This window comes from Vicugna pacos, chromosome 16 (genome assembly GCF_048564905.1).
Source record: "Vicugna pacos chromosome 16, VicPac4, whole genome shotgun sequence".
Lineage (NCBI taxonomy): Eukaryota > Metazoa > Chordata > Mammalia > Artiodactyla > Camelidae > Vicugna > Vicugna pacos.
In genome coordinates, this window is record NC_133002.1 from 59,607,827 (window position 1) to 59,620,425 (window position 12,599).

The window sequence follows — 12,599 nt, forward strand, 5'->3', positions numbered from 1 at the left end:
GCTCTCCCGCCTTGACACCCAGGTGCGCCGTCTTCCAGCCTGCCCAGCATCCCTGGGCTCTCTGCCTTTCTCCCCATTCCAATCACTGCGCAGGTCTGGGAGAAGACTCTGTTGTCTTGCTGGGACCATCCAACAGCCTGGGGAAGTCTCTCTCTTTGGCCAGGCTCTGTCCCTCTCAGCCTCTCCCTCTGCCACCCAAGGACATGGGTGCTGGGACCAGACAGAGCTGGGTTGCAACCTTGGAGAAACAGCCCAGTCCCCACGGTGGCCCTGCAGGACTGTCAGTGACCAGGCCCCTCGTGGCGCCGGCCATATTGACCGCCTGCCTGCTGGTTCCATGGCTCTGGGGTGGTTGGGGACACTGGTCTATGTTTAAGCTCCCCAGGAGGGTCTAAAGTGCAGCCGGGCTTGAGAACAGGATCTCCAGCATGAAGTTCAAGGTCGTTCGGTACTTCCCTGACCTGGCCTGGTCTATCCTTTCAGGCTCCTCTCTCTCCCCGGTCCCCCTCCCCTTTCCTGCTCCTAAGTCACATGCCACCAGAGCCCACACTCTTTCACGCCTCTCTGCCCTGGCCCTTGTAATCGCCCCTGCAGGAAAGAACCTCTGTTAACATCTCGGAGAGTTCCCCCCACCAGCCCCCCGCTGGCCGTCTCCCTCCATCTCCTCGGTGAAACCTTATCAGCCCCTTTCTGTCCCCTGTCTTGCTTTGGCCTTTAAGGTTTGCAGAGCAGGCTGCATCTAGCTCTCAGTCTTCGGCCCACCGCCTTCTAACCGTTTGTTGATAGCTCTGAGAAGGTGGAAATTCCAGGGTCTTGGTGCCAGAGAGATCTGGGTTTAACCCTCAGATCCCCCACTTACATTTCCTGAGCTGGGGAGGAGCCACGTAACAGCTCTGAGTCCCAGGCTCCTCATCCATGGACCACGAACAGTCACCCCGCCCATTGCTGTGAGTGCCTGCTGTGTGTCACGCGTTCCAGACCCACCCTCTGATTCCATCGTCACAGCAACCCCGTGAAACCACACGTGACACGTACAGATGCAGCTGTGCGGGGTCCTGCTCCAGCCTCACGGGTCGTAGACCTCGGCCAAATTACTCAGCACCCTCCCCCCCACCCCGCCCATGCCTCAGGCTTGTCTCTGGCTCAGTGGGCAGAGTGCCTCCCGCACGGGATGTTCGGATGTTCAGAAGTCCCATTGAATCATACCTGCCAAGGGCTGAGGACGCAGGAAGCCCTCCACGCCACTCACTCTCCTGGCTACTCTAGCTTCTGAATAATCGCCTGACCAGCAGAGAAACGGGTCCTGTACCATGTCCCGTGGGGCCGTTGAGGAGGTTAAGTGAGATGCTGTTTGTGCAGCTTGTCATGTAATAAATTACTGAGTAAATGTTCGTTCCCTTCCCTCCCCACGTGCCCCACCCCTGCCAGATTCCTCAGGGGCCGTGCTCCCTGGGGACAGTGAACACGCCTTCTATTCCCTGCCCCCGGCAGAGCAACCCGCACGCCGGAACTCGATGCCTGTCAGGGTGACAAAACTTACATTGTGGAAGCTGTCTGCCTGTTTCCCGTAATGTCAGCCCTTCCCCTACCTTTCCACCCATCTATTTATTCATCCAACAAATTAAGCTCCTATCATGCATTGGACGCTGTTCTAGGCAAAGATCCCTGTCCTCAGAGAGCTGACACTCCAGTGAGAGAGAGACTAGGACCTGCCTGCACAGTCTAACCCCAGGTAGTGATAGAGGCGATGAGTAAAGATACAGAATAAGAGGATAGAAATGCTTTCCTTCCCCGCGGGCAGGGGAATGTTTCCCGCACAGTGTCTAGAAAAGTCCTCTCTGAAAAGGTGACATTTGATCATTTTAAAAGTAATATATATCTTCGTTAACATGTCAGAAAGTACGGAAGAATGTAATGTTCTCCTGTAACCATCATTCAGAGATCACTGCATTCCGGACATCCTTGTGTCTTCATGTTTAAACGTACAGATTTGCATCCTGCTCTCTCAAATTTAATGTTATGCTGGAATCGTTTTGTAGCTGTGTTTATGTTTCTCCATTTCCCGTGTATCAATACTTTTAAATGGGGTCCATAAATACATACGTGGTTTCCCACCCTTACAAAGGAAGTGCGTATTGTTGTTCACATTCTAGAAAGTCAAAATGGGAAAGAAAATAAAAACAACTTCAATCCTATCAGTTAACGTATTGGTTTCCATCCTTCCTTTCCTTTTTTCCCCTTCCTTATAAAAGTGGAAAGACGCTGTGCAGAGTACATTTGGTTTGGTTCCTGGCTTTTCATGATAGTGTTTTAAAGCGAGGAGGCAGTTGGGTTCAGGTGACAGAAGTTAACACAGTCCAGGAGAAGTCGTGCAAAAGTCCAGGATGTGGCATCAGAACCTTCACTCCTTGGTCCACTCTCCATGATTTTGCCAAGTTGTTTAATCTCTGAGCCCTTGGGCCAAAGGGAGTCTGAAGTCCTCTCTAGATTGTAAGCCTGGAATTCACTGCGGAAAGCAGAGGGTGGCCAGGAAACGTGTCAGGGAGGAAGGATGCCTGGCTGCAGCCCTCCGTGTATGAACATGCAGAGTCTAGGAAAGACCTGGAGCACCGGGGATGGGGTAGCACAAAGCCCCTCCCAGAATGCACTTGCTGAGTCTCACTTCACGTTTTCCTCTTCAGTCCTCGCACCATCCCCTCGATGCTGGAGTTACTCTGCCCATGTTTACAGATGGGGAAACTGCCTCAGAGAGGCCAGGAAACCTGTCCTAAGTCCGAGGGTCCTAAACTCAAGAGCAGTGGGGCGATTTGCACCCAGATCCCCCTGGCCCAAGTCCAAGCTCCCAACCACTCATCTGGAGGAGGATTCAGGGCCAACAAGACATCGACCAGAATGAGGCCCTGGGCTCTGCTCCATCCTCTGCCCTTGAACACCAGTGCACGGATTGCAGTGTGTGCAGCTCCAGCCGGGGAGCCCTGGTCTAGACAGGGAGGTAGGCACCTGTGTCCAGCCCAAGCTCATCTATTTTAAACATACTTTAAAAACACTAGTTTTGTTACTGAAAAAGTAACACTTGCAGAACCGAAAAACTCAAATAGTGAAAAGCAGTGTTACATAGGCATCCCTGTCCCCTCACCCCAGCCCCCAGTCCTCCTCGCGGGAGTGCGTGTGTCCTCCCAGAAACCCTGTGTACAGATAATCACATACGCGTGCGTCTTTATACTGCACACACTGTTCTGTGTGTTTCCCTTTCAAACAGTGTCTGATATCTCTTAAAAGCAGCACTTTTGGCTCTATGTCTTTTTATTGGCTGTATAGTATCCCACCACTTGGATAGACTCTTGTTGATTTAGCGAGCCCCATACTGATGGGTATTTCAGCCTTTTACTGGGTTTTGCTGTGACAGATGCTACTGCAATGTACAGGCATCTTCACACAAATGTCCAAATATGCCTATCTGAAGAATAATTCCTAAAAACACCACAGAATTCATTGTTACTCTGGAGGTCCTAGCAGATGGAACAGAAGATAAGAAATACGAAGAAGAGGTACAGAAACTAGAAAGGACAAGACAGAGCTGTCATTATCTGCAGACAATAGAAATCTTCTACCTAGAATTCCAACAGGATCAGCTGACCGATAATTAGAACTAACAAGAGGATTCAGCACTGTGACCATGTAACAGCTCAACATAGAAAATCAATTGTCTTCCTGTTCTCCAGCGGTAACCAGTTAGAAGAATGTAATGGAAAAAAAAAGGAGTGGAATTTCTGAGCCAAAATGACCTCTAAGCCAGTGCTTCTCAAAACTTAGGCTGCATAAGTGTCACCTAAAGGGCTTAGAACACAGATCGCTGTTTCCAATTCAGCGGGTCCAGGGCGGCCCCTGGGAATCTGCATTTTGACAAACTCCCGGTGATGCTGGCCTTTGGACCCCACTCTGAGCAGCAAGATCGAAAGCCATTGTTCCCATGCCCACTGCCCCCGGTGGTGAGGGAGGGAAACTGCCCCTCTCCCCGTTTCTTCACCGGGGCTGGTTGCTCTCAAAGTCTGTGCTGTCGAGCCAGTTGGATGTGTGAAAGACCTTATTCTGTTGTTTCAATCTGTGCCTCTTTAATTATGAATGCGACTGAACATCCTCCCACACGCTTGGCCTTGGCCTTAATTTTCATGACACCAGATGTTACAGGACCATCCATGTGGTGATGTCAGCGCCTGCATCACCAGATGGCAGTGTCATCTCCCGGTGAGTCCTGCCCTTGCCTCCAGCTACGTCTCCCCCTCCACGGCAAGAAGGGATGTAGAAGGTCCTGCTGGCCTTGGCCCTGCCTCCAGCACGGAGCCCTGTGACCCACAGTCCTCATGAGAGCATTTTCCAACACCAAACCATCTCTGTGGTGGAAAGAGCAAAGAACGTGAGTCAAGAAAACCCGGTATCTCAGACAACAGCTCCTTCACTGAGAACGAATGGGTGATGCTGCGAAGGCAGGGAGCGGGGCTTGACTGCATATTTAAAGCGATGCTTTGACACCCAGGAAATAGTAAGATGGATCGGCGGGAGCTGGCAAGCCGCCCCACGCCAGGTGGGGGTTTTCATGCCATTTCAATCACGCGACTTCAGCAATGCGCCCTGGCACGTTTGTTAATAAAGACACAGAGCTCAGGCAACACGCCGTGTTTGTGTTTCAGCCCATTGTCTACTTCCAGAGAAAGGTTATTGGAATCATATTGCATTTTCAGGTCCGATGAAGCCGCAGTAGTATCGGCTTCTCATGCAAATGTGCTGTGACAAAGGGGAGATGTCACATCCCATAAATCTTCAGGCGCCCGGAGCCCTTGTCACCCCTCAGTCTTAACACATCCTGATAGGAGGCGATTAGTTTGGACCAACAAACTGCCTTGCATGGAAGTTTGCCTCTGCTTGAAGCTAGAGCCTGTTTACCAGGACAGGTGTATGGGACGTGATGACAGGTGGGCCCAGGTGGCCACGAGCAAGGCCACGGAAGGACAGGAAGGCTCAGCCACTCGGCGGGACGGCGGGCTGCGGGGCTGGAGCCACAAAGGTGCAGGTCTTCTACCACCTGGGAGGCTCTGGGCAGCTTTCTTGACCTTTCTCATTTTCCCCATCAGCCAAATAGCGATGACAGTGGTGGCTGGGAGCGTCCAACGGGGCAAAGCATGTGGAATGCCCAGTGTGGTGCCGGAGTCACACACAGTCAGGATATTGGCCATTATAACATTTGTCCGTTTGAGCACAGAGCCAGCCGGCGCCTACTCCTTAGACAGCCCAGGTGGGAAGAATCGAGGGACAGCGTGTGCACGTGTGTGTGCTGGGGGCCGGGGCTGCCCTGCGGCCTGGCGAGGACTCTGCAGGCTGGAGGGCTGGGTGGCTCTCTGCTGGCGAGTGTGTGGCTCTGGTCATACGCTGTCCACAAAGAGCCTGCAAAGATTTGTCACCAAGCCGGTCACACTCCCAGTCCCCTTGTTTCCACACCACAGCCATCCCATTGCGACTGAGCTGCAATGTCCCCCCTGCACTGGGTCTTGGGACTTGGGGGACTGTCCTCTTGGCATCTGGCAGGTCACCTGGAGAGATTTACTGGCCGCCTGGTATGTGAGGGACTCGGTGTGGGTTGACAAGACCAGCCTGTTCCAACTCGGAGAGGAGCCTCAGGTGATGGTGACACCTTGGGGTGTGCAGCACGTGGCAGGGAGGTCAAGTGGGAGTTGTGCTTCCAGTGGGGAAGTCAGGAAGGCTTCCTGGATGGGGGTTCCAGAGCGACCTCGAAGGACAGGGTGGTTCTGACTTTTCCCCGGGAAGCACAGAGTTGTCCAGCATTCGGTAGAGCCTGTCCCGTCCTGACCTTTCTGTGTCCTCCTCTTGTCTCACCACCAACTCTGAGACCCCTTTACTGTGTCCCAGGACAGGAGAGACCAGAGCACAGGAGGGGAGTCTGCCCTCCCTCACCAGCGCCACACACACCAGCCTTTGCCTTTCTCCCGCATCCCTTCTGCTGCCTCTTGAATTCAAAAGAGAAAGAGGAGAAAAAAAGAAAAAAAAGAAAAACCCCCAAAGGCTCAGGCTGAGACATTCACAAGGTGAGGACGGTCCAAAAAAGGCGACAGTCGGGGGAGGGGTTAACTTAGAAAAGTGTTTTTCAAACTTCTTCAACTTTGATCCAGAGTAGGAAGTAGGTTTTGCAAAGCAATCCAGGCTCCATAAAAAAAAAATGCCTTGGAACCTGAAAAAGTCGTTTAATGAAACATGACCCTTTCTGTGTGGGAGACACACTGATATCTTGTGTTTTAAAACCCTGCCTGAAGCCTGTTTCCATGGGAAAGCTGGGGCATTGCCGGCAGCCACGTGGGCCGGATCCAGGTGGGGCTGGTGGGAGGTCACGTGAGCAGGCCGACGCCCTTCAGGGGCACAGCGGTCACTCATCCAGGCTGAACCCACCTCCAGTTCCTTCTCTGGATCCCTGGACCCTCGCAGGCACCCTTTCCGGCCCTTGGCCACCTCTGGGATGGTTGTTGGCGCCGGACCGTCAGGGTCACGGGTCTCAGGAGCCCCTGTGGGGCGAATTCTCTAACTTCCAGCGGGGCGGGCAGTCTGTCCTGTGATCAGTGTGTCTGCCCGGTTAGCGCCTCCAGCCGGGCCTACAGGCTCCCGGCTCCCCTCTGGGCTTAGAGGCAGGAGGTGGCCCCTCTACTCACTGCCCCAAATTCGGGTGGATCAGAGGACCCACGGTGAGGGCTCCTCACCCTCCCAGCCCCTGCTCTGCTTCTCTTGTGGAGTTCTGACAACTTGGAATCAAGTTTTAAAATCGGGGTAAAATTCACATGACATACAATTAACCACTTTAAAGTGAACAGTTTGCAGCATTTAGTACACTCACAGTGAAGTGTGGCCATCACCTCCACTTAGTCCCCGAATGCTGTCAGCGCCCCTTAGCAGGCAGTCCTCATTCCCCTTCTTTCTAGCCCCCCAGAAACCCCAAATCCACTTTCTGTTCCTATGGAGTTTCCTATAATGGGGCATCTTCTATAAAGGGAAGCCTGCAATATTTGTCTTCTTTGTGTCTGTCTTCTCTCACTCAGTGTAAGGCCCTCAGGGTTCTCCCCGTGTTGTAGTCTGTCAGTATGCCATTCCTTTTCATGGCTGACTAATATTCCATCATTCATTCATTCATCATCTGAGTTGTTTCCACCTCTTGGCTCCTGTGAAGAGTGGTCATCATTTTATAAATGGGACCGCTGCTTTGTTTTCTTGTCTGACTTCTCTGCTGGACTGAAGACTCCCAAGGCAGGCGTGGGTTTGGTGTTCTTGCTGTTGTAACCCTCGGGCTCACAGGTGAGGGCAGACAGCCCACCGTGAGTGCAGGTGGGAGGGGAAAAGGGACAGGGGCGCTCCCGCCTTAGTACAGAAGCCGTCAGCCTGGCCGGCACCCACCCTGTGGTCCTCAGCCCTCTGCAGCCCCTGGCTAAAGAGATAACAGTCTAGCAGCCTTTCCTCCGCTCCCTACTTGGGCACCTGAAATCCAACAAACGGAGGCTGAAGCAGGGCAGGTGTCTGACCAACCACCCTCCTCGGACCTGGGGGACCACAGATCCACTCTCCCCCTCCACCCCCGCCACTCTACCCACACAGAAATCCTCCCGCTGGACTCCTGAGTCCAGCAGCCACGTGCTTGGGGAAAAAGCTTCATGAAACTGCATAATGTGGACTAAAATGCACTTGGAGCTCTCAGGGGGACAGAGGGGTCGCAGTCTCGAGAGGCCTGAGGCAGGACGGTCGTGGCTCGGACCCCGGCCCGTGAGAGGAAGCTAGAGATCTTTTCTTTAAAAGTCTTGCTGATGTGGGTTTTTCTGATTTTGTTTTTAATCAATGCTCTGTTGCCAGGGACGAACATTCTGGATAGAGGAGGCTGCTGCAGTCTGGGAGAAACGTGGGCGGCTATAAAGGTGACCCGTTAAGCCCGCTCGTGGGCACTGAGTGCCAGGCACGTGGGGGTGTTTTTGGTTTAAAGAGATGGAGCGACGGTGCATGAGCACGCCCTGGGAGCTGGCGTGGGTGCCTCCACGCGCATCGCCCACCCTGCATCTCCCCGAGGACCCGGCTGGGCAAGTGCCTCCCCATTTCACAGGCAAGGAGACTGAGGCACAGGGTGGAACAGCGATATCCAAGCCCGTGCAGCTCCCCAGAGAGACAACAGCCTTCACACCCTCGGGAAGGGCCGGGGGCTCCCTCTCCGCTGGGCCCAGAAAGCCCAAGGGCACCCGCCCCCCGGGCTTCAGCCTCTTTTGCCGCCCTAATTCGCAGGGCGACGGGCGCCCGCCTCATGGTTGCGCGGGGCTTGTATAAATTACCCCGCCAGTGCGATTAGCTGTTTGTCCAGGCTAATTGTCAGTACTAAATCTTGCTCGGTCACAGTTTTAAAGCTTAATTTAAAATCTCTGTCTTTACGAAATCCATACTCCCTCCCACCAGGGGGAGAAGATAGACTGAATGGGTTTGGTCCACTTCCGTTCGTAGCAGCCCGCGTGGCAATTAGGGGGGGGCCCGGCGGGCGGGGGGCTCCGCCGGCTGGCAAGTCCTGGCGGGGGTGCCCTCGTCCCTTCCCGTGGATGAAGCTCCGAATCAGGAGCTTATTGCTTGGAGACCCCCAGCCTCTGGTCTCCAGTCGGGGGAGCCCCTCCCCAGTTACAGCATAAATCTGGGGGTGTAGAGGCGGGGATGGAATTCATTCTCGAAGGCGGGAAATCACAGCAGTTCGGGGAAAGCAGGCAGGACAGGGCACCCCCGCTCACTGGCCACAGGCCGCCGGGCAGCCACGTGAGCGAAGGGGTGGGCGGGGGGCTTCTGCTGTGGGGGGAGTCTGAGGCCCCAGGAGCTCACAGCCCCTTCCTGGGACCCAAGCCCCTCCCAGCTCCCTCTTTTCCTGAAGACCGATGTTGCCAGGGCGTGAGGAGGGGGCGGGCAGTCTCTGGGGGACCGGCCCTTTCCCCCTCTTTCTTCCTCTTCCCAGATCCCCCTCCAGAAGCAGGCAGGAGCCGCCCCTCGGCAAAGCCAGGAAAAGACCGTCACAGAAGTGGAGAATTCACTGGAAGGAACCGTCAAAGCCCCCAGTCTCCACCCCTTTATTGTCTCGGGGGAAACTGAGCCCCAGGAAGGGTTCAGGGGCACACAGCTGGGTTGGCTCCTAGCTGAATCCCCCGGGGTCTTGGCACTCATCCCCCTGCTATGTGTTTATAGTCAAGGTGGCCGTGCGATTCGTTGCTCCAACAGACACACTTAGAGATTAATTTACTAATGCTTACTACTAGTCCTGTGGGTTATGCGTGCACCTAGGTCCCTGTATTTACACCTGCTGGCCCTCATCATCCTGCCCAGGTGTGGGCAGTGGGCTGGAGGGAGCAGAGAGGAGGGCTGGAAGGCTCAGTCCGAGGGAGGAGGACAAGGACCTGCGTGACACAGAAGAGATGGAAGAGAGGGCAGCCCAGTGAGATGGGTAAGACCCTGCTGCGGGAAGCTTGAGGGAAGCGTCAGTAATGAGTCCTTTTCTGCCACCTCAGGGCTCGTCCAGGTCCCGAGTGAAGAGGTGGGGGCCGGCAGAGAACCCACCGGCGGGCATCCCGGGAGAGGCGGCAGCCCCAGCCCCAGTCCTTCGCCTGCCCGGTCACTCTCCCACTGCTGAGGGGAGCGGAGGGAAGGCTGCAGTGCTCTGGAGGCTTCTGTCCTTTCTCTGCACAGGAATCTAGAATGTGGGAGGCTCCAGGGCCTGGACCTGAGCCGTTTCATGTTCAGAGCCCCAGCGTTCACACCTCCTGGTCCTATCTGCAGACGGCAGGCCGCCTGGAGGAAGTGGGGGGGGGGCGCAGTTGGGGTCCCGGGGCTGCCAAAACGAAGAACCACAAACTGGGAGGCTTTCAACGCAGACGTGCTCTCTCAGGGGCTGGAGGGCAGAGGCTCCTTCTGGAGGCCCCGAGGGGGGGTTTGCTTGAGGTCTCCTGGCTTCCGTTGGTCATCGAAATCCCTGCGTTCCTTGGCTTGTGGCCGCATCACCTGATGTTACCTCTGTGGTCGCGGGGCCCTCTTCTCTGCGTCTCCAGGCTTTCTCCTTGTCTGTGTCTCATTGGATTTCAGGCCCACCCTAAATCCAGGGTGATTTCGTCTCCATCCTTCCCCGAGTCACTTCTGCAAAGACCTTTATCCCAAATAAGATCACAGCCTCAGGTTCTGGGTGGACGTGAGTTTGCGGGGTCGAGGGAAAGGGACACTGTTCAACCCACAACGGCAGAAGAGGGTGATGAGATGTGGGGTAGAGCCTCAGCCCCCAAGGGCGGGTGGGGCCACCGCCTGCGTCCCAGCAACAGGAGTGGGTGGGGCAGGGCATGGTCCAGGGGGCAGAGGGGAGGGGAGCCCCCACCCCACCCTGTGCAGCTGGCTGAGTACCCCTTCTGGAGCCTTCCACCACTCCCATTTACCCACTCAGCCCCTTCTGGGGGGACCACGGTGTTGCTTTTTGATTTAATCAAGTTATTAAGACTACGCAATTTGATCCCGGAGACCAGTGCTCTTCAGGAAGGTGATCAGGACCAGCAGGCACCCGAGAACAAAGGATCATGGGCATCCCGCAGCCCTATCGCCGTGGGAACCGCCAGGGTTGGCTGAGCGATGGGGGGAGGGGCGGGGGAGGGCTCTCCCACCACAGCCAGGCAGGGAGGAGGCCCAGCCTTCTCTTCCCTTCCCCGGGAAGCGCGGCCACGATTTAATATGCAAAGGTGGAGAGGCTGGCATCCAGGCGCGTCGGCCGCGGCATGCCATATTTCAAACAAAGACTCTACAACAAAGGGCAGGAGGACGCGGGGATTTGTCAGAATTCAGCGATGGGAGAGATTTATCTAAGCCGAGTGGAGGGGCCTGTGACCTTGGGCTTGAGAGCTTTAGAGCGAACAGGCGGCTGTTGAAGACGGAACAAAGAAATGCCTGTGATTACATTATTTAATAGAATGGTCTTAAACTGTTGGGAGGGGGAGTTAGGTGGCACAAGAGAATTGTTTTTTATTCCAGGAGATGTAAGGAAGATGTAATGGAGGGGAAAAAGCAGGGGGAGGAGGAGGGAGAGGTTGGAGAGATTTCTGAGAGGAGAGCAACGGAGAGAGCTCGGAGAGGCAGCGGGAGGCGAGGCGGCAGGAGGTAAACACTGACGCCTCCCTCCCTCCCTCCCTCCCTGCAGGTTCAGCCTCAGCCCCGAAGAGCAGGTGGTGCCACGGAGGAGCTGAGCTGGAAGGAGCAGGGCTTCGGGGAAGAGGAAGACTGACCTGCCAAGGCCCCTGGGAGTCGGGATGTGTATGACAGGGCTGTCAGCTTCCCCAGGTGGGGGGCCAGGCGGCCGGGAAACCCAGGCGCCCTGCTCCAGGCACCTTGGCCCTGGGAAGGGCTGTGTGTGCAGCCTTGAGGTCAGTGAGGACAGGGTCTGGGCAACAGAGGCTGGCGGGAGGCAGAGAGTGGCGGGGGCCTTCCATCAGCCCCGCCCCCATAAGCAGACTGGCCCCCCAGTGCAGGTGTCCGACCCCTGGCAGTGCCAGCCCTCTGAGCTGTGGCCCCCGGTGGGGCTGCAGGCACAGGAGGAGGTGCTGGCGGGGCCCCCTTGCGGCCAGCTGAAGCTGAGAGTCGGGTAGGCCTGGAAGCTGTCCTGTCTGCGTGCCAGGCCTGTGCCGGGTGGCGCTGGCTTCCCGGATCCTGAGCGGAGCACCCCTGCTAGGACCCCGCCCAGACCCTGCACTTTCACAGGGCTTGGCCCCCCTTGCCAAGCTTGTAACTGGGCTGCTTCTTCTTAAAGCGGCCCTCACTCCCAAATTGTCTGCATTCCAGGCTCAGCTAAGACTAGGATCAACCAGGTGGTCTCCGGACACTTCCAAGGCAGAATGGATGTGGTTCTTCCTGGAATGTGCTGGAAGCCTGGTCCCCAGGCATCTGGGGGGCTCAGCGGAACTTCAAAGCCAGGCGGGAGCGGGGGTGGGGTGGGGGGAGGGAGGGCGGGCAGCGGGCACGCCCAGGTGGGCCAGACAGGGACCCTCGTTTCTCACCCCAGGGCGGCCAGCCACCTAGAATACGTTTCCACCAGAAAGCTTTTTCTCATTTCACACTAGCTGCTCAGGCCACAGGCCGGCTCACCCTCCCAAGACCTGGGAAACCAGAGAAGAAAAGAGTTTCCAAGTCACGCTGGAGGGGACAAGGCCGCTCAGGAGGAGGCTCCTGGTGTTGGGAGCGGGTGTCCCAGGCATCGGGGGTCCTCTGGGGAGGCACAGCACTGAAAAGCGGCTGCCTCTGCTCCCAGACCTGGCTGTGCCCCAGGGGCGCCGGGCAGCTGCTGGGCCCAGCCTGGACCCGCTGAAATCAACCCCGGAACAGGTGTGCTCACAGGTGCTCCGGGGCCTGTGCTCCCAGCCCAGCGCCAGGCCCGGCCGATCCTGGGGCCAGCGGCAAAGGGCGCTGCCGGCGGGAGGTGCACCGCTCCTGAGCGGGGCTCCGGGGGCCGCACCCGGCTCTCTGGCTCTTCTCCGGGCAGCAGGAGGGGCTGGGAAGCCTCGGCTGGG